The sequence below is a fragment of the Cetorhinus maximus genome, chromosome 6, assembly GCF_964194155.1.
Source record: "Cetorhinus maximus chromosome 6, sCetMax3.hap1.1, whole genome shotgun sequence".
Classification (NCBI taxonomy): Eukaryota; Metazoa; Chordata; class Chondrichthyes; order Lamniformes; family Cetorhinidae; genus Cetorhinus; species Cetorhinus maximus.
In genome coordinates, this window is record NC_135884.1 from 37990602 (window position 1) to 38011706 (window position 21105).

The window sequence follows — 21105 nt, forward strand, 5'->3', positions numbered from 1 at the left end:
AAAATGGAGATAATTGATGGAATAATCAGTCTCATTCATCAACTCTGCTGACTGTTTACAGTTGGCACATCATAAATACTTGCTCTATTTAGACCAGGATGATATTTATTGCATCAGTAGCAGATGATCCCATTCCAAAGCCATGGTCCAGGTATTTATGAGATATTTATGGAACCGGAAAAACGTGGTTGATTTTGTTCATCCATCTAAAAAAATGAGAGTCAGCCCCTTTCTTATTGCATTATCAAGTTTTTTAAAACTTGAACTAATCCAGCAGCTATGCCTCCATTACTGATATCAATCCTAAATTTTCTTTTTGTTGAGTTAAATCCATGTCCCATTGGCCAACTTGATTTAAAGCAACTTTCTGAATTCTTATTGTCCATACTATTTCATATCCTCTCATCTTATCCACTGCTTCCAGAGGATCACCCACCCCTCATGACCCTCTTTTGGAAGTTCAAAATTTGCTATTTTTTTGACAATAGTGTGGATTAATAAGCACAGTTTAATGTAGAAATATGTACCAAGACATTTCTCTGGAGCATAATCGGAGAAAAATTGACACCAGTTCAAAGAAGGATGGGTGACCCAAAGCCGTCGAAGACGTAGCTTTTAAGGAGGGCCAAAGGAAGAGGTAGAGGAAGGGAGGTTTAGGGAGGGAATGCCAGAGATTAAAGTCTAGACAACCACCAACAGTGGTGCAAATGGAGTGGGAGATGCATAAAAGACCAGAATTGGAGGAATGCAGATTTGATAGAGGATTATAAGAGGTGGAGGAAGGCACAGAGATGGGGTGGATGAGGCCATGGAAGGATTTGATTGAACACAAGGATGAAAATTTTAAATTGGCTCTCGGTCTACCAATGCCTCCAGTGTCGGTCATAAAGCACTGAGGTTATGGGTGAGCAAAACTTGAAGTGAGTTAGATTATGGGCAGCAGAGTTTAGGGTAAAATCAAGATTATTAAGGGTGGAAGATGTGAGGCCAGCCAAGAGACCAACAGAATATTTGAGTCCAGTGGTAACAAAAGCATGAATGAGGGTTTCAGCAGCAGATATGTTTGAGGCAAGGATGGGTGATATTTCACAGAGGTGAAAGTAGCCAGTCTTTCCTAGTAACTTGAGGCTTGTGACACCATGTTTTAGCCTTGTGGCGCTTCTATCCACTGTCGCCATACAGATGATCAGAACTGGATATAGTATCCAGAGTGTATTCAGATTTTTATGATATTTCAGTCACTGGGCCCTGAATACCATATAATTTTACCAATTTGAATATATTTCTTTTAAAAATTTGATATTTTATCGTGTCTCCACAAAGGCACAATGCACAAGCTATTTTTGAAGCAAGGACCAGCTTGCCAAAAGCAGGATTCAGGTCGATTTGTGTAATCCAAATGGCAGGTAAAATGCATTTGCATTTGTTTTTGCTGAGTCAAGAAAATGAAATACATGACTCCAGGTGGGAAACAGCACCGAAACGCTCAGCCCGTTCAAAAATACTATATATTCAGTATATTACTTGTGTCGTTCTCTGTAGTTGTTCAATTATTGTTTAATATCAATTCAGTTTGATTTTGCCATTGCAGAAGAGATTTTAGTAATTCACAGTGTACATCAGGCTTATCCAAGCTTTTCACTTGGGGCGGCGGGGAAGTGGGGGGGTGCGGCACATGTTTCTATTTCCTTCTCATTCAAGGGGCCAATGAGCAAATTTCAGAAAGATAATAAAAAACAAAAATAAAAATACCTGGAAAAACTCAGCAGGTCTGACAGCATCTGCAGAGAGGAACACAGTTAACGTTTCAAGTCCGTATGACTCTTCAACAGAACTAAGGAAAAATAGAAAAGAGGTGAAATATAAGCTGGTTTAAAGGGGGGGGGTGGGGGGGTGGGACAAAAAGAGCTGGATAGAGGGCCAGTGATAGCACCTCTTTTCTATTTTTCCTTAGTTCTATTGAAGAGTCATACGGACTCGAAATGTTAACTGTGTTCCTCTCCGCAGATGCTGTCAGACCGGCTGAGTTTTTCCAGGTATTTTTATTTTTGTTTTGGATTTCCAGCATCCGCAGTTTTTTGCTTTTATTTCAGAAAGATAATGTTTGGCACATTAAATGTGAATTTCAAAGGAAACTTAAGGTGTGAAGGAAAGAAACAACTTGCTGAGCAAAAATAAAGCAATGTCGAAGCAATAAATTGATAATTAAAAAAGAGTAATTAATAAAGATCACCATTAGAGTGTGAGAGGGACAAAGTCTATTTGTCTGGCTCACTTCCAATCTCTTGCTGCTCACTCACTCACCATCACCCACCGTGTGAGTAGGTGTGATTGTGTGGGGGTGAGGTGATTGGGGATCCTGAGACTGCAAGTGAACCAGACACACATACGCTTCTCACACTCACTGGGCGGAATTTTCCATGCCCATTGGCATTGGGCGTCATGGCAGGCATAAGCGGACAATATGGCGGGAAGGCCAAAAGTCAGTTTCATGATGTCGTGAAACCAGTTTGCGATCAGTCACTCCACTCGTCAATGGCAGCCACTTTTCCCATTGCCAGTCTTCAGGAACTTCATTTTAATACGTCTGCATATCATTATAAGCCCTGTTCGCCAGAATCATCCCCCTACACTAATGTGTTACACAACTGAACATAAGCGATGTGCACCTGGCGAGCTGCACTTCAGTCGGGACTTTGAGGCTTGTTTACCTACCTTGCTTCAGGCAGCACTCACGGTCATCAGTGCCATGCTTCGCAGGCAGCACCACATCACTTTTACAGAGGCTCACGGGCAGGTCACCATTTTTAGGAAATAGAGATAGTTTAAGTAAGTTATATTGGTATTTGTGGGTGTTAGGGATGTTTAAGTTTGATTTGTATTTTTGTATCTGTGTGTTAAGAACCCAGCTTGATAGATCCTAACTTTTATTTGTTTGTTTAGATATGTGGAGAGGGGCTACTGAACAGAGACACCAGAGTCAGCTAATGAACTTTTAACAAAAGCATAAAACATTTATTAAACAAGATAAGATGAACTATATTAAAATACTCCTTCACCCACAACTATACCTTTACAGATATATACAGATTTGTAAGGATAACACAAGTTATAAAAGCTACCTTATACTCTAATGTTCACAGTAAGTACACAGTCCACGTACCAACAGGCAACCAGTGGTCAGACACACCACACTCTGAAACCAAGTGACAGATGTTATGGATCTCTCCTCAACTCCCCTCAGACGCTTGTTACACCATGAGCCAATCAGTCTCACTGAACTCCGTCTTTTACACGAGGGTTTCCGATCTCCACTTTCCAAGAACTCACCTTGGAATCTTCTCCCAAACCAGCACTTTCTCTCAGGTGCCTTCCGCAAGGGTTCACCTCCAGGGTTTTGAATTCTCCTTCTGCTGTTCCTCTCCCCTGGATTTTGGGGTCTTTTCTTTAGCATGGGACTGGTTATCTGTCTCCTTTGCTCCAATCTCTCCTGGCAGAAAACCAACTGAACTCAAGCAGCTTCCAAATCAAACTGCTGTTTCTAGTTTCTTTTGTGTGTCTGTGGGAGAGATCTGCCTTTCTGGACCCCTGTTGCCAGGCAACAGCCCAGTTTCTCTACTCTTGTTAGCTTAGAGTCGTAAAATTCTCATTAGAATTCGGGCACCATTTAAAATGAAACTAAATCTCAATTTGTCCTTTTCTTAACACACAGATACAGAAATACAAATCAAACTTAAACCTTAAAGCTAAAACTTGTTCTTAATGCCCACAAAATACAAATATAACTAACTTAAACTATCTGTATTTCCAAACAAAGAAGTTAAAGATTCACTTCCTCTTGTAGTTAGAACCCATGTTGAAGACCAGAGGGTTAAAACAACTAGCCAGGCAGCGGAGGAAGCTGACAATTAGGAACTGACCCATAGATCTGAACCCTATTTCCGTCATTCCCATAAATCTGAGAAGGATAGAAACTGGGAAGGTGAAAGAAAGGCAAATAGCCAGGGAAGAGAAGGGACAGTTGGGAATTCCCATGAAATTTCTCCTCGATCAAAAAGGAAGGTACTGAGGGTGGTACTGACATTCGGGGCAGAATCTTCTGCCTGTCAGGCGGGATGGTCAGGAGTGGGTGCGGGCAGGCGCGGAGCTGATCGCCGCCCGTAATTGGCTGCATGCCGCCATTTGACGCGGGCGGACCAATTAAGGCCCACCCAGCGTGACACGTCCCTGGTAGCGCTCAGCGCTATCTGTGCGGGTGGGGGGAGGAGGGAGAGTCGGGGCCTGCGCGGAACTGCCTCGGAGATTAAGCTCACATTGAAATTTTGAAACAAAGAAAAATTAAATTATTCAGACATGTCTCCTCATGTGACAGTGTCGCATGAGCTGGGACATGTTTATGAATTGAGCAAAATTTATTTATTTATTTAATAAAACCTTCATGAAACCTCATCCCACCCTTGGATGAGGTTTCATGAAGATGCAAAGGCCACTTGGGCTCTTCGCTTGCCCACCAACCTCAAGGTTGGATGGGCAGCCCTGACTACCTAAATTGGTTTATTAATGGCCTTAACAGGCCTTTGACAGTTCGGTGGGCACGCAGCCGCCTCCGGCGTGCGCCCACCGAATGGGAGATCGGAATGACGCACTGTGACGTTGGGATGCAAGCCTGACGTCCTTTTACGCATCGGTGTGCAGGGCCCGCCCCTGCACGCTGACAGGAAAATTCTCCCCTCGAAAGCCTAAGTGGTTTCATAGTAACATGTTGGGACATGTTAGGGAAGTTTGCTGGAGATTAAATGGTAGGCCTATTGCAGAGGTAGGAATGCCAAAGGAATCCTCAGGAAATGTTGCATCAGAAAAGGAAATGGTCGTTAGAACTGTAGCAGTGGTACAGGCGAAACATGTTCCCTCTGAACATACAGAAAAGGGGGATATGGTTCAGGATAGTCCAGAGAATTCTTCTTTGATTGCTGGTGAAGGAAGTCAGACTGTTAGAGGTTCTGGATGTTTTGTTTCAAAGGGAGAAGTGTTCCCTTACTCCTCCAACAAAATATGTAAACAGATTAAAATTTTGAGAGATACAGGGGTAGATCAATCATTGATGGTGGCTTTGTGTTCCGGATAGTTTTATGAAAGAAAAAGTATTAATAAGAGATATTAATGGTATTTATGAACCTGTTTGTTTGTGTAAAGTCAACTTACAAAGTCACTTTGTAAACGTAATTGTTACAGTGGGAATTATTCCTAAATCATCTATTGAAGGGGTAGATTTTATTCTGGGTAATGATTTGGCTAGTGGAGACAGTAATATGGCGAAGATTGTATTGCAGCAGGCGGTTGATCATGCTAATCTTCACCAACCACAAAATACGGTGGCCAAAAATGAAACACTTAATTGCTGGTAACAAGCAATTGAAGGAAAACCTGATTAACGTAGAAAATCAACTTTCATGTATGAAAGAGGAGTTTGCTAATGAAAGAAGTGAATTGGTGAGAACAATTGAGAATCAGTCACAGAAAGTAAAATAATTGACCGAGGACTTGAAATGTCTAAATGATAACTTATAGAAGCAAACTTAACAAAGGTCAGTCTTCAGTTAAAACTTGATGAAATTCAAGCATCAGAAGTTGCTATGAAATATCAGCAAAAATGCCTTGAACAAGAAAAGAAATTGTTGTTAATCAGAATAATTGGTTGAATGCAGAATTAAAAACCAAAGCTAATGAACGGTTAGAACTTCGTTGTGGAAAGAGCAATGAGAATCTCGAACTTCAGTGCAAACTGGAGAAGGTGAAGGGGAAAATGTGCGGTATGGAGTGTCACAGCTCCAAAGTTGTTCCTGTGAATAAAAACTCTTTGCCGAATTATGGTCCAATTGAACAAAGAACTGATCCAAGTAAAATTACTGATATATCAAATTCAGTAATGGACAATATGAAAACAACTAAAGTGCGTGCAGAATTGGAAATTAGGAATTGACAACAAAAAGGACTGAAAGCGCATAATGGCCTGGAAAAGTCAATGACTAGAGACACTGATTTACAAGTGATTGCCAGTGCTAATATACAAAATACAGCAATTGGAATTCAGGCAAGTGGGCAGTTTGCAAAAGACCATCCAAAACCTGCAAAGGAGTGGAATGATATAGTTCGTGGATTATGCAAAAGAATTGAAGGGTCGGAACAAACTATGAAACTCCACAGGGAGAACATAATTTGCACTGCTTAAAGAGAAGTGGAAAAGACCTATTCAAAATGTGATTGTGAGAAACAACAAGATCATAAAAAGTTTTAAAATCAAACCAATCGGGAGTATGAAACCCTTTTGCATAAGTATAAGAAACATCTCAATAACATACCTGAAGTGGTAAAAAGAGATTTTGACCAGAGAAGAAATGAGATGTTAATGCACAAAAAAGCTATTTTGACTTTGCTAAGTCGAAATGAGAATTTACCACATTTGAGTTCAGAAAATGAGCTTGAGGATGGAATTACGCCTACAGCTAACGAAAAGGTCGATTGGGCTGTAGACTTATATGAAACATTCTTTGCTGAGTTAAAGACTGAGAATAAGAGGAAATAGAAACATAAGCGTTAAGTTATGATAATGCTATGATGTACAAATCCTATTAATCTTATTACATCTATTGACTTTGTTTAAGTACGTTTTTGTAATTGTACAATATGATGTGTAATTGCAAAACAAGATGGAAAATTTATTTGTATAGTGTGCAATAAGCTATTGCTAGAGGTTTAGAGTGTTAAGTTTGTGTGAGGCGGATATAAGTCCATTGTGAAGAAACCTCCACTGATGTGAAGCTTGTTTTCTTCCAAAGGGATAGGTGTTAGTAAATAGAGATAGTTTAAGTAAGTTATACCGGTATTTGTAGGTCTTAGAAATGAGTTTTAGCTTTAATGTTTAAGATTGATTTGTATTTCTGAATCTGTGTTAAGAAAAGGTCAAATTGAGTTTCAGTTGCACTTTAAAAGGTGCATGCATTCCTAATGAGAGTTTTACACTTGTTGCAGCAAGTTAAACACACAAGAGTAGAGAAACTGGGTTGTTGCCTTGCAACAGGGGTCCAGAGAGGCAGGTGCCTCCCACAGACACACACAGAAGAAACTAGAAACAGCAGTTTGATTTGGAAGCTGTTTGAGTTCAGTTGGTTTCGAAGACAGCTGCCAGGAGAGACTGGAGCAAAGGGGACAGATAGCAAGTCCCAAACTAAAGAAAAGACCCCAAAAATCCAGGGGAGTGGAACAGAAGAAAGTCCCAAGCAAACCTTCTGGGCAATGGGAAGGACAGGAACCTGGAAAAGGCCCTGTTAAGTGAAGTTAAGAGTATGGGGCAGAGAGACAGGCTCCAAGCTTCAAATTTAAAGAGACAAAAGTTGCAGAAAGCAGATTTAAAACGGGAACAGCTTGCAAGAAGCCAGAAGGTCCAAAGAGACACCTGAAGGTCTGTAACTCTTTGCTATGCGCATGTGAAGCAGTGGTTCTGTTGACGGCTGAGTCAGTGAGAGAGAGTGCGTAGAAGACAGCTTGAATGCATGTGGTGACCCAGTGGAGAGGAACATTGGAAGGAGAGTTCGAAACCCTGCAGGTGAACCCTTATGGAAGGCATCTGAGAGAAAGCGACAGTTTAAGAGAAGATTCCAAAGCGAGTTCTTGGAGATTGGAAATCCTCATGTGAAAGACGGAGTTCGGTGAGACCAGTTGGCCGACTATGACAAGCATCTGGGAGGAGTTGATGAGAGATCCATAGCGTCTGGTTGAGGCGGCATCTGCCGTTTGGCTTCAGGGATGTGTCACTGAATCAGAGGGCTGCAGCCGTCTTGCCTTTTGTCTTCTTTGCAGCAGTCCTGGGCTGGAGACACTGAGAGGTTTGCACGTGGCTGCACTTTAAATATGGTGCCCGGCATGAGGAAGCAGCAAGGTGACTGCATGGCTGGCAAATTGGAGACCTCCCGCCAGCGAAACTGCATGTTTCCCAGGAATGCATGATTAATGAGGTGGGATTAGGACGATATGGCGCAAAAACCCGCCATTGCGGCCAGCAGGTTAAATGTCCTTTTTCCTGTCCATTACTGTACTTAGTGCAAATCTGAGATGATTCCGTCCAATGTCTCTCCTTCACTCATTGTCTCTCCCACACACAATCCCACATTCTCTCCCACACTTATTTACTCGCTCTCCCACACTCACTCACTCACTAACTCATTCTCACTCCCACACTCACCCATTCATTCGCACTCCCACATTCACTCACTCATTCTCTCTCCCACACTCACTCACTCTCCCCCACACTCTCATACTCACTCCCACTCTCACACTCACTGCCATACTCACACACTCAATCCCACACTTCTTCTCCTACACTCACTCACTCTCTCTCCCACATTCATTCACTCTCTCTCCCACATTCATTCACTCTCTCTCCCACACTCACTCACTCTCTCCCACACTCACTCACTTACTTTCTCTCTCCCATTCTCACTCACACTCCCCCACACACACACTCATTCCCATACTCTCTGCCATATTCACTCACTCACTCTCTCTCCCATGTTCATTCACTCACAACCACACACTTGCCCACACTCATCCCCACACTCACTTACTCACTGTCCCACAGTCGCTCATTCCACCACTCATTCTCACATTCCGTCTCTCTTTTCCCACGCCCCTGGACAGTGAGTCTGTTCATCCTCACCATCTACCCCATCCCACTCCACCTCCACCTGCACCAATGCATCCAGCCTGTTCCATCCCAGCGACGAATCTCTCCCTCCCCCACCTGGCCCAGCATGGAGTCTGTCTCTCCCTCCCCCACCCGGCCTGGCACAGAGCGAGTCTCTCCCTCCCTCACTCAGCACGGAAACCTCTCTCTCTCTCTCTATTCTAAGGCCACTTAAGAGCCTGCTTCTGCCTCGGCTGCCATAGTACAATGGGCAGAGGGAGGCAGAAGGAAAGTGACCAGCCTGCTACTTTCCCAAGTTGAGTAAAAGGCGGGAAGGAAGAGGGAACACCTTAGGCGGGAGCGTACCCTGTGCCCACCCCCCGCACCCTCCCCCCAGTTTCTGCGCCTACCGGCTCCCCCCCTTTGTGCCTACATCCCCCGGCCTCTTGAAATCTTCTCCCCCTTCCCCCCCACCTCATTCAGGTCCCAGATCCCTCGTGAGCCTATCAGCAGCAAATGCGAGAGAGGAACGGCCTGTGATTGGAAGAGCAATTTATTTTGGAATCTTCCACTACACTTACTGTCATTTTGAAAACTACCTACGGGGGCCACATTGGGGGGCTTCATGGACCACATCCGGCCCGCAGACCACTCATTGGACAATCCTGGTGTACATGCATGTGTTCATTTGTGTGTGTCATAACATATAGCCAGTGTCTTCCGATAGTTCTTCGTATGATCTTTTGAGTCAGTCAAAGAAATATGACAAATCTCACTCCACAATAGAGTGATTATCCCATTTCATGGGGACTCCATTATGTTTTTCAATATACTGAATTGATGCTAGAATAGTCCATATATGCCCTGTAAAGGAGAGTGAACATTTCGTTTGAAACTGAAATTTTTGATATCCATCAGGTAAACCCAGTGATCCTGTGAAAGTCACTGTATGGGGGCTTGGTTGATCCATTCAATCTTGTATATCTTAAGTGGAAAAATAAGTTTTTCATCTTTAAGTGTGACAGGTGCACTTAATTGATTCAAGAAACTGGTACCTGTTAAGTGGATTATGCTGGCTTTTGCTGACATAAAAATCATAAGGCAGCAATCATCTCAATCATAAGGCAGCAATCCTATAAAAGCAACCACTTTTTTTTTTACCCAAAACTATTAATTGGAAATCAGGGGGGACTTATACCCAGCCCCCCGCCACATTTGAAGGCGGGGGGCATGTAAAATAAAACGGGTGGCCAACCCATTACCTTGCCGCCCATCCCCGAGCTGTTCCCCATAATACAATGGGTGGGTAAGGCGTCAGCCAACCTGCCCACGCTTAGGCTTATTGAGACCCTTAAGTTGCCAATTAAGGGCCACTTAAGAGCCTGTTTCCGCTTCGGCTGCCATAATACAGTGGGCAGACCTGACTTAGGGGCTGTGCTTGATTTCTCCCCTGTTATTGTTAATTTAGTTAATTGTTTTAACTCTACAAGAGATAATACAGTGGGCAGGGGAAGGCAGAAGGAAAGGCAACTTTGCCAGCTTGGGGTAAAAGGCAAGAAAGAAGAGAGGTAAGTACCTCCTTTGGCAGGAGTGTCCCCTGTGCCCATTGGGAATTCCCCCTCTTTTGTGCCTACATGCCCCTGGCTTCCTGAAACCTTCACCACACCCCCACCACTCCCCCACATCCTTCACTAAGGTCCTAGAGCCCTCCCCACCCAAAAACCCTGGACCTACCTTTCAGTCCAGCATCCATGATCTTCCTTCATAGGATTCCCTTGTAGTGCCAGCAGCGGCCACCACTGAATTCTGACACTGCTGGGACTGCTTAGCTGCTTGAGGACAGGAATTCCTGTGATTGAGGAACAGAAATTCCACCCTCACCTTGTTCAGGCCGCCCCCAGCACAGTATCGCTGTATATAATGTCAGGGGCAGGCTTAGGGCTGATTTATCTACCGGGTGGGGTGGGGGAGCAAGCAATACATAGCTCTCCCCCGCCATAAAGTCCACCCCAAGAAACTGCCACCGAGATTTTAAAAAATGCTCCATTCCTGTTTTCAAACTGCTTTTGGATGCAATGTACCTTTCATTGCTAAGGTCAGTTTATTCAACTAAAAGTAACATTATGGGCCGGAATGTGATTAAAATATCAGTTTGAATGAGCACGGCATTGTTAATGTGCAAATTGGTTAGTAACCTGTGGTGCTGAAGTGATTCTCTGTGAAATGTAAACCATCACAAGTTGCTGGACGATTTGAGCTGCTCAACTTTTAGCTTCATGAAAACCTCCCAGTGTTTCATGAAGTTTCTGCATTTACATATTGCCCATTAAACTTACCTATGAAAGTTAAACCTAGTAATTAGTGGTGCAGCTAGTATTTTAATGACATGATAATTGTTTATGACATCAATGAACTCCCTTGAAGTGAGCAGTTAAAAGCGTGGTGTCTCGTTTCTTCAGGTTGTGAATTATTGTTCAGGGATTTTAAAATTTTTACTCTTCCCTCTCTCTCTCTCTATTCCTTTCTCTCTTTATCTAATCTTTCTTTCCCTCTTTATTTCTCTTTCTGTACCTGAGTTGACATTGAATTCACCCATTCTAATTTGTCCTCCTTCTCAGTCACCCCTATTTAATTTTCAATCCTTAAATCTCAATGGTTATGGAGATACACTGTTCATCATGCTAGTTATCAAGGCCCAGATGCCCTGTTGCTCTGTTGCCCTCACTGCACTGTTATCAACTAACACTTTACAGCAATGTATAAGGCAAAAATCTTTGAGCTGAGACACACAGCAAAATGTTGAACCTACAAGGAGTCCTGCTGCAGAAAATTTCAGTCCTTTATCTCAACTCTCTGACTTGGCCTCCAGCTAAATACCGTTCTCCATTAATCTACCGTGCTCTTGAGTAATTTGAAGTGTTACTGTATCTGCTGTGGAAACTTTACAAAGTGAAAAATTCAGCAGAAGAAATTGCAGTTTTCTTTTTGCATGTTTGTATTTTAATAAAAAGGGGCTGTTTACAATTTAAATTGCTAACTTTTTGTGAAATAGAGCTCCACATACACAATAAAATATGACAGCGTTTTGAACCTAGTTTCTGCTGGTGTATAAATGACAATAAAAATCCATGTGGAGTTTTAACTTCTCACGTGTTGAGAATACCCAAGAGCAAACATAACTTTGTGCCTGTACTACTATCTTGCATTGCTCCTGCACTTGGTTGATAAGATTATTGTCTAATGGTAGAAAAGTTTATTGTGTCTTGGACATCAGGAAGCCAGCCTCTTCTGCAAATCCCAGGGATCTCTCCTTTTGGAAGTTAGGAAGGAATATAGGGACAGGAGTTGGCCATTCGGCCCCACAATCCTGTTTGTCCATGGACTGCAGTGGTTCAAGAAGGCAGCTCACCACCACCTTCTCAAGGGCAATTAGGGATGAGCAACAAATGTTGGCCTTGTCAGCAACGACTGCATCCTATGAAAGAATAAAATAAACTGAGTGGTCTATGTCTTAACTGCATTTACCCATCTTGATTTCATATCCCTGAATACCCTTAGCTAAAAACAATCCACCTCAGTCTTGAAATTTTCAAATGACTTAGCCTCTCAGCTTTTTGAGAGATGGGCAGAATTTTACCAGCCCCCAGGTAGTGGACTGTGGGACCGGTAAAATAGCAGGGAGCTAGATTGCGACGGCTCCCCAATGCAACCCAGCTGCCAGGGAAATTTCCCAGCAGCAGGACCGGATGCAGAGTAGCTGCCTGCCCCATGAAGACAGGCAGCCAACTTACATAGTTAAAAGACCCGAGTAGTGGCCATTTTATGGAGCCACTGGTATTTCATTGATGGGGTGACCTTGCCACCATGTTGAGAGGTCCCAAGCTTAATGGAGGTAGCCCCTCTGTGGCAGTTGGGGGTACCATTGAAGCCAGAAGCTCCATGGCCCAAAAAGGGGGCCATGGGCAATGAAAGTAGCTCCCCGTGACCTCAATGATCTCCCAGACGGGTTTCCCCAGAGGCCTCTGGAATTTTTCATTTTTTTTCAATTACTCAACAGAGACTTAAGGTCTCTTGCCTGTGTTGGCAGCATCCACCTCTTAGTGGCACTGCTGAGGCCTCAGAAATGCTGGCCTTCTGGGCTGGCAGCATTAGGAGCCTGCCTGCCATTCTTAATTGCTAGTTAGGAGGCTGCCCATGGTAAAATTGTCAAACTGGTCCTGCTTCTGCCATGTGCAGGCTTGGAACCCACTTTTTACCCCATTATTTGGGTCCCGAAGACTGCTGTAAAATTCAGCCCCATGGTTTAACCCTTTTTAGCCTTGGTGTTATTCTGTTAGCACCATAAGGAAAATATTGTATTGGTTTTCTCTGGCAAGGAGAGCTTTGGTGAACTGCTTGATGCAGTATATGTGTACTTGTATGAGCTGTTACAGTCAAAATCTGAAGAAATCTGAAGAGATACGTTTGAGGATGGTGGTGAATTTGATATCAAGTCATGGATCAGCAATCATCTGCCGGTTACATGCAGCCTCTTCATGCACTGCTTTTCATTATGGAGATCATCATGGAGATGACCAAGACCTTGGAGCAAATTTTGACTTTGTACAATTATGTAAAACAGTTGATAGCAAATTGGCAGCATAATTTACATTCCTCTGCTCTTTCATTTCTATTGATTTCAACTGTTCCTAGCTGGTGTGTTTGCCACCTGAATCAGCTCCTAAAATGGCGGTTGGTGGGTTTCCTGTGGAAGCAGGGTGGTAAATGAATTTTCACCATTACAACTGTTCTCGTGTCCTTTTCCCATTGGGTTTGGTGACTTATAATTGGCACCAGGGAATCAAACAAGGTGCATTCCTCAGAGCTGTGTCTTTTTCTGTGCACTAAGTAGCATACTTGTAAATTTTGTAGTTACCATGAAGGAAAAGCATTGTGGGCAAGTAATCCAATTATGAGAAACTTACTTAGAATTGTATGAAATTTTCAGGTACTGAAAATCTCAATTCTGGAGTTTGTTCTGTAATTTCTCATTGTGTAGTCACAAATTAACCACCATTATGAGTCATTTTAATAGCAGTTTTTGGCATGCTTTGAAATTACTTAGTTAATGTTTGCTGCAAATATTGTCATGTAACATTATAATTAATTTATATAGCTGAAAGGTATTAAAGAGCAAGGTAATATCTTTCATCAGCCTATTGTCATCAAATGCCTCTACAAAATGCTGTAAATCAGTTACTATGGCTCTTATTCCTTTTCTAAAGTCTGCAATTTGCTGATAGACTTGCAATGTTCATGAAACTTTTTAAAACATTGTTTATATAATTATGCATGTGCACACTTCAATTGGGTCATGATGGAAAACTAGTTTCAACTTTGAATAATCAAATCACAATGTTTAAGGTTTTGTTTAGAGATAAGAATATTTGTCACACTGCCATGCATTCTCCTCCACTAAAATAAAGACAGTGGGTGGAATTTAACGCAGTGGAGCGGGAATCAAGGCAAGGCCGGGGAAGGCTCAAATCAGAGTCCTGATGCCAGAAAATAGAAGCGAATCACGTGGGCATTGGGAAGGCAGCAAGGTGGCAATGCTGCATGGAAGATGCAGAAAGGTAATTTAGGTGGTTGAAAAGCCCATTAACTTTAATTTCCATCCAAACCACTAGCTTGGATTAAATGCAGCTTTTTTAATTAAATAAGAAGCGTACAGGAATCCCATGCTGACAGAAACCTGACCATTAAAAGGTGGTGGTTTAGAGGTCAGCCAAAGTTGAGCTGGCTTCCATTGCAGTGCAGTCTTCAGTCAAAAGAAGAGAGAAGGCAAGTGTTTTTGTAAAGGAGAGGAAGCAAAGCCTTAAAGGGAGGGATCAGTTCTGAGGAGCTGATGGGCAACTGCAGCACACCCCACCCAAGGGCAATAAGGGGTAGTATCCAAAGATGGGAATCCTTCACCCAGTCCTTGGGGACCCAAGAATGCCGGAGGAGATGCACAGAGGAAGTGAGCACCAGGATCTAGAGCCACCATTACCAGCACTGCAGGAGCACCAAGTGGTGCAGGCCGCAGCTGGGCAGGACCAGAAAGCCCTATGGAACGGCAGCAGGAGAGAGGGCAGAATACTGCTGTTAATGCATCTGTGAGCCTTCAGAACTCAGATGAACTACCTGCAGATGTCCAAGCGCCAGTTTCAGAGAAGACTGTGCGTCTCCAAGGAGACAGTCACCGAGCTATATATGATGCTGCAGGAGGACCTGCATCCAATGGGCTTGGGGGTGGGGTGCCACCCGATGCCAGTGGTGCTGAAAATTACAGCAGTGCTGAATTTCTACGGCCGCCATGGATCATTCCAAGGATCGAGCGGAAACATGCGCGGAACATCCCAGGCAGCCTTTTTAAGAGGGCTGGAGAGTTCATTAGATATCACAAGGACCCAAAAAGCCAGGCTGAGAAGTCTGTTGGATTCAGGGCCATAGCAGGCATTCCACATGTGCAGGGTGTCATCCATTGCACATGTGGCCAACAAAGCTCCATTGGACTAACCTACAACTTCAACATCAGAAATTCCATCAATGCTCAGCTGGGTGTGACCTCAAAGTGAATACTGAAGGTGTGTATCGAATTCCTGGGAAGCAGCCATGATGTATATGTGCTTCCGCACACCCAGGTGCCACATTTTTTGCAGCCACATGCACGACTCCAGGGATGGATCCTAAGTGACAGCGGCTATCCTGTCCAGACTTGGCTAATGCCTCCAAATCGGGAACTTTCTCAATGAAGCTGAAGAACGATACAATCCCAGTCATGGATCTAAACAGGCCACAGTCAAGCAGACAATAGGACTGCTCAAGATGTGATTCTGTTGCCTGGACCATTCCGGAGGAGCTCTGAACTATAATGCAGTGAGAGTTTCACAATTCATCATTGTCTGTTGTGCCTTGCACAACCTGGCACAGCAGAAGAGTGAATCTTTGCACCCTGAGGACATGGAGGAGACACACTCCTCCATGGATGAAGATGACGTAGAAGAGGAGGTAGAGAAGGCAGCAGTACTACGTCAGTGGCCTGCAACAGAAGTCAAAGGCATGGAAATGCGTGCTAGGGAGGCTACAGAGCACCTAATTCTTAGCCAATTCCAGTAGGTATCATTCTCATGAGTGGATAGCCGCATCTTCAGCTTATCATGTTACCTCCACCCCATCATGTAATCTGTCGCATTACTTGCACATGCCCAGCTTCTGTATATGCGATGCTCCATTCCACGGAGAGGGTTAGACACTCTCAACTTCAGCCCTCCAGACAGGTATATGAAGATCCAAGGGCTCAAATAGCCATTCACAGGGCAATAATTGCTGAATGAAGGACACAGGAATAAAGGCACCAACACTCTTTAATTGAACACAAAGACCAGTATGCAGAAGGTTTAAATATCAGTGCCATCCAGGTTCATCTAAATGCTCTTCCCAATGCACTTCTGAGTGCTCCAATGAGGTGTAACCTGTAGCTGAGGAGAACACAAATAATTAGGTCAGAAGTCTGAGCAGCGTTATGGGCCCTTTTCTTCTGCAGACTGAAAATCAAAGTAATCAAAATCCAGACAAGAATCAAGTGGCCCCCACCCCCCTAGCATTCCTCATGTCAATTCTCACGGGGCTGAGAGGACATTGGCACTGAGAGCAGATGTCTGTCACCCACAATCAGCCATTCCTCCTGAGGCAGCAGCTGCTGGATACTATTCTTTCACCCACCCGACCAGTTTCACCCCACATTGAGGTCCATTATGTGTTGCCCACCTGGCAGCCACAGTGCACTCATCATTCACTCAGACTCAACCTGATGGTGCAGAAGTGGTTCTTGACCCACTTCTGGCATTTTTAATCCAGTTGTGTTGCTGGACCCCATGGTCGTTAACCTGTGCTGCTACCTCCATTCAGCTTTCCTTGGTCAGGCAGAAGGGTGTCTTCTTATCATTGGTTGGAAACAATATCTCCTGCCTTTCCAGCTCACCTAGATGCCTGTGCCATTCCCCAGCAATCAACCTCTTGCCTCACTTTCTTCACTGAAGGCTGCAGACATGGAACTGAAGATGCAGCATGCTGTTGTGGTCACTGATGAATCCAGATCTTCTTTATCAAATTTTTCTGGCTTGAAGCTGAAGGCTGGTGACCTGAGCCGCATGGCAACTCCTCTCAGCTGCAGTCAGGAAAATAGTCAGAGACCTTGAATACATTACAGGCAGGTCTGGCTGGTTTTTAAAATGGTGCTAGTGCCTGTGTTGCCATCAGCTGATGCCAGGATTCTCGCCTTCCTTCCCCTGCCCTGTCACTTGATTGTTCAGGCCACGTGCCTCCGCCTCGTTAATTAGCTGGTCACTGTACGATCGCCTTCAGCCTGGCACTTCTGCCCCAAGTGGCTATGCTGCCCACTTCAGGGTCCATTGCCGGGACCTGTGTCACCTGCATGAAATTCTGCCCAGCCTTTTTCTTCTCAAAGCTTGTGTAGAATATTTGTCATTCATCAAGTTTGTGTTGTAGTTGCAGGACCTATGATGCATTTTTTTTTCTCTTTCTATGTTCCTATGCTACATGGTTGCACCTGTTGTATCTTCAGAAGTTCAATGTAAAGCCCATTTATGGTGCCAAATAGAGGGCGGATTTATTCTAAAATCCAACTTTTTTCTGTCACTATGTGACACAAACATCCCAGCTATTAATCTAAACTGGTATCAATGAGACTCACCTTGACATATGTCTTGCCCTGGTGCAATGCAGTTACTTGCATTTGGATATTCAGAACAATATTCTTTTATGCTGGAGATCATTAAGCAGTCACTGGCGGGTGCAATTTGTCATAAAGAATTATTGAATTTTCAGACAATGTTGAACATCTGTAATGTTCAATTATAAAATGAAGTTCAGGTTATTAGAAGCATAGATACTGCCTCAAAGTGTATTGTTTATAAATCTTTTTATGCACAAGGGCTTCATTTAAAAAAGACAAAGAGAGTGGTCTAATAGAGTCATTATTTAAATCTGGGGTACCCCAAGCTCATGGGCAACATTTTCCCCCCATCGGGTGGGATGTGCGGGAGCGGGCACGAGCGGGTGAGTTCCTGATCGGCTCCCTCAATTGGGGGCGCGGCGTCATTATACGTGGGCGGGCCTTAACGTGACATCCGCCAGGAAGTACTGTGCGCTCCCTGTGCGGGTCGGGGGGTGGGGTATTCCCTGAGCCAGGAGTGCGCTCGCATGCGTGCGAAAGAGCGCACAGATCTCCCTGAGGCAAAGTGCTGCCTCAGGGAGATTGACTCAGGTTTGAATATTTCAATAAAGAAGGGGGAAAAAATTACTGACATGTCCACTCATGTGCCACCGTCACATGAGCTGGGACGTGTCAATTTTTTTTATTTAAACATTTTATAAAAATTTTAATACCCTCATGAAACCTCATCCCGCCCATGGATAAGGTTTCATGTTTTTTCAGAAGCCTACCAGGGCTCCCGGCCTGCCCACCAACCTGAAAGTTGGACGGGCAGGTCCATTAATCATGTTAATTACTTTTTTAATCCCATGGATGAGGTTTCATGTTTTTTCAGAAGCCTGCCTGGGCTCCCGGCCTGCCCGCCAAACTGAAAATTGGACGGGCAGGTCCATTAATCATGTTAATTACTTTTTTAATGGCCATAATAGGCCTTAGACAATTCGGCGGCTGCGCGCCTGCCAAACAGAAAATCTAAATGACGCAGGGTGACGTTGGGACACACGCCCGACATCACCCAGCATCATTTTACGCTTTGGCGAGCGGGCCCCGCTCACCACATAGAAGATTCTGCCCCACATGTCTTACAAGCCCTGGCTGTCAGGCCTGCAAAATCTTCCATTTGGACTTGTATATTTCTTGCTCTCCTCATGTTTATTTCTTCAAATCGGTGGTTTTAAAAGGATTGTTTCAAAAGCAAATTTTAAGCATTTTATCAGCATCAACCGAACAATCAGATGTGTTAGTATTGGCAGCTTGAGCTATATGCAACTGAATGGGAACATTCATTTAAGTTTTTCGTGGCCCATTAAGAGTCCACAGAGCTATATAGAATGGCCCATGAAGTCAAAAAATCTGCAATAGCCTAGTTCAAATGAAACTTACAGCTGAACTGCTAAGACAATTAATTAAACTACAAGTAAATTTTAAGTAGTTATTTCATAAAAATTATTTGATTGTGTCGTGTTTTCCCATGTTTTAGTTTACGGACTGTAAACACTAAGGAGCTTGCAAATATGCTTTTTATTGCTTGGCAATGTAAGTAATTAATTGCAGCTGTCAAACATAGTAAAACTTTCGAGTTGAAGGGAACAGTCAGGGAACTTCCCGTCCTTGACTGCTTCAGAATTTTACTCTCCTCTGAGAAGCTGTGTTGTTGCTCAAGCATGAAAACTATGCACCATTGCAAAAAATGTAACTTGTTGCATTTTTTTCTCTGATTGATGAGCTATTTTTCCTTGGATGGTCTATAAAATACCTCATCTTTGTTTTTGCATTAATGTTTGTGGAATGGGCTGGCTGACTTGTTTTACCAGCCCTGGTTGATGATCAGTGACATGCCATGGTACATAGTTTATTACAGAATGTTTTTGCCCGTTTGTTAGGCTGTTTGTCTGTAAATATATCTCAAAAACTAATGAAGAGATTTCAATGAAACTTGATACACAGACAGTTCTGTTGAAGAGTTATACGGACTCGAAACGTTAACTGTGTTCCTCTCCGCAGATGCTGTCAGACCTGCTGAGTTTTTCCAGTTTTTTTTTCTTTTACACAGAAAGGGTATTGCCTAAGAGCTGACTAGATTTTTTTAGATAAGATACAGATTAGGATCTGGATCCTGGAATTTTTTAAAGGATCTGTTAACACTGGGAGATGGGGTGAATTGAATTTTAGAATGCTGTGGGTTGTTTTATTTAAAATATTGGTGACTGCTTTAGAATGTGAATTGTCTCAGCTGCTGTGATGGAATTTGTTACAGCTGTCAAAATCTGAGCTGAGTTTTCACAATATGTCATTGTTAATTCAAGATATTCTCATTTGTACATGGGACTGTTCTTTGTGGTGCTTGTGATACTGAAGTCTTTTGGATATTGCTGTCAGGATACTGCATGCAGCCGGGTTCAAAGGTGTATAATATGAATGACCAAGTTTTGTGCAACTGTCTGACAAAGCCGTGGTTGTAAAGTTTTATTGTACTGAAACCTGAGCTTTCGATGGGCTACAAAAGCCAAGAAGCTTTGCTGAAGTTATATAAAACAGTTTGACTCCACTGTGATTATGGATGTGAGGGGGAGGGTTAAGCAGGGAGGAGGTGGGTGGATAAGGTGCCTGGAAACAGGCAAAGCACCAGGGCCCATGATTACTCTAAAACAAAAATAAAAATAAAAAAATACCTGGAAAAACTCAGCAGGTCTGGCAGCATCTGCGGAGAGGAACACAGTTAACGTTTCGAGTCCATATGACTCTTCAACAAAACTATGTAAAAATAGAAGAGAGGTGAAATATAAGCTGGTTTAAGGGGGGTGGGACAAGTAGAGTTGGATAGAGGGCCAGTGATAGGTGGAGATAGCCAAAAGATGTCATAGACAAAGGGACAAAGAGGTGTTGAAGGTGGTGATATTATCTAAGGAATGTGCTAATTAAGGGTAGAAAGCAGGACAAGCAAGGTACAGATAGCCCTAGTGGGGTTGGGGTGAAGGAATCGAAAGAGGCTAAAAGTTAGAGATAAAACAATGGATGGAAATACATTTAAAAATAATGGAAAGAGGTGGGAAAAGAAAAATCTATATAAATTATTGGAAAAAAAGGGGGGGATCGTAAAGGGGGTGGGGATGAAGGAGAGAGTTCATGATCTAAATTGTTGAACTCAATATTCAGTCCGGAAGGCTGTAAAGTGCCTAGTCGGAAGATGAGGTGCTGTTCCTCCAGTTTGCGTTGAGCTTCACTGGAGCAATGCAGCAGGCCAAGGATGGACATGTGGGCATGAGAGCAGGGTGGAGTGTTGAAATGGCAAGCGACAGGGAGGTCTGGGTCTTGCTTGCGGACAGACCAAAGGTGTTCTGCAAAGCGGTCACCCGGTCTGCGTTTGGTCTCCAATGTAGAGGAAACGACATTGGGAGCAACGAATGCAGTAGACCAAATTGAGGGAAGTGCAAGTGAAATGCTGCTTCACTTGAAAGGAGTGTTTGGGCCCTTGGACGGTGAGGAAAGGGGAAGTAAAGGGGCAGGTGTTGCACCTTCTGCGGTTGCATGGGAAGGTGCCGTGGGAGGGGGTTGAGGTGTAGGGGGTGATGGAGGAGTGGACCAGGGTGTCCCGGAGGGAACGATCCCTGTGGAATGCCACCAGGGGGGTGAAGGGAAGATGTGTTTGGTGGTGGCATCATGCTGG

General features: G+C 43.6%; 1 protein-coding gene across 1 annotated transcript in view; it reads left to right on the forward strand.

Moving 5' to 3' along the window:
* LOC144681722 (receptor-type tyrosine-protein phosphatase gamma-like) overlaps positions 1–21105 on the forward strand; it is an 803078-nt gene that overhangs the window by 42072 nt on the left and 739901 nt on the right. The gene's annotated exons all lie outside the window — the stretch shown is intronic.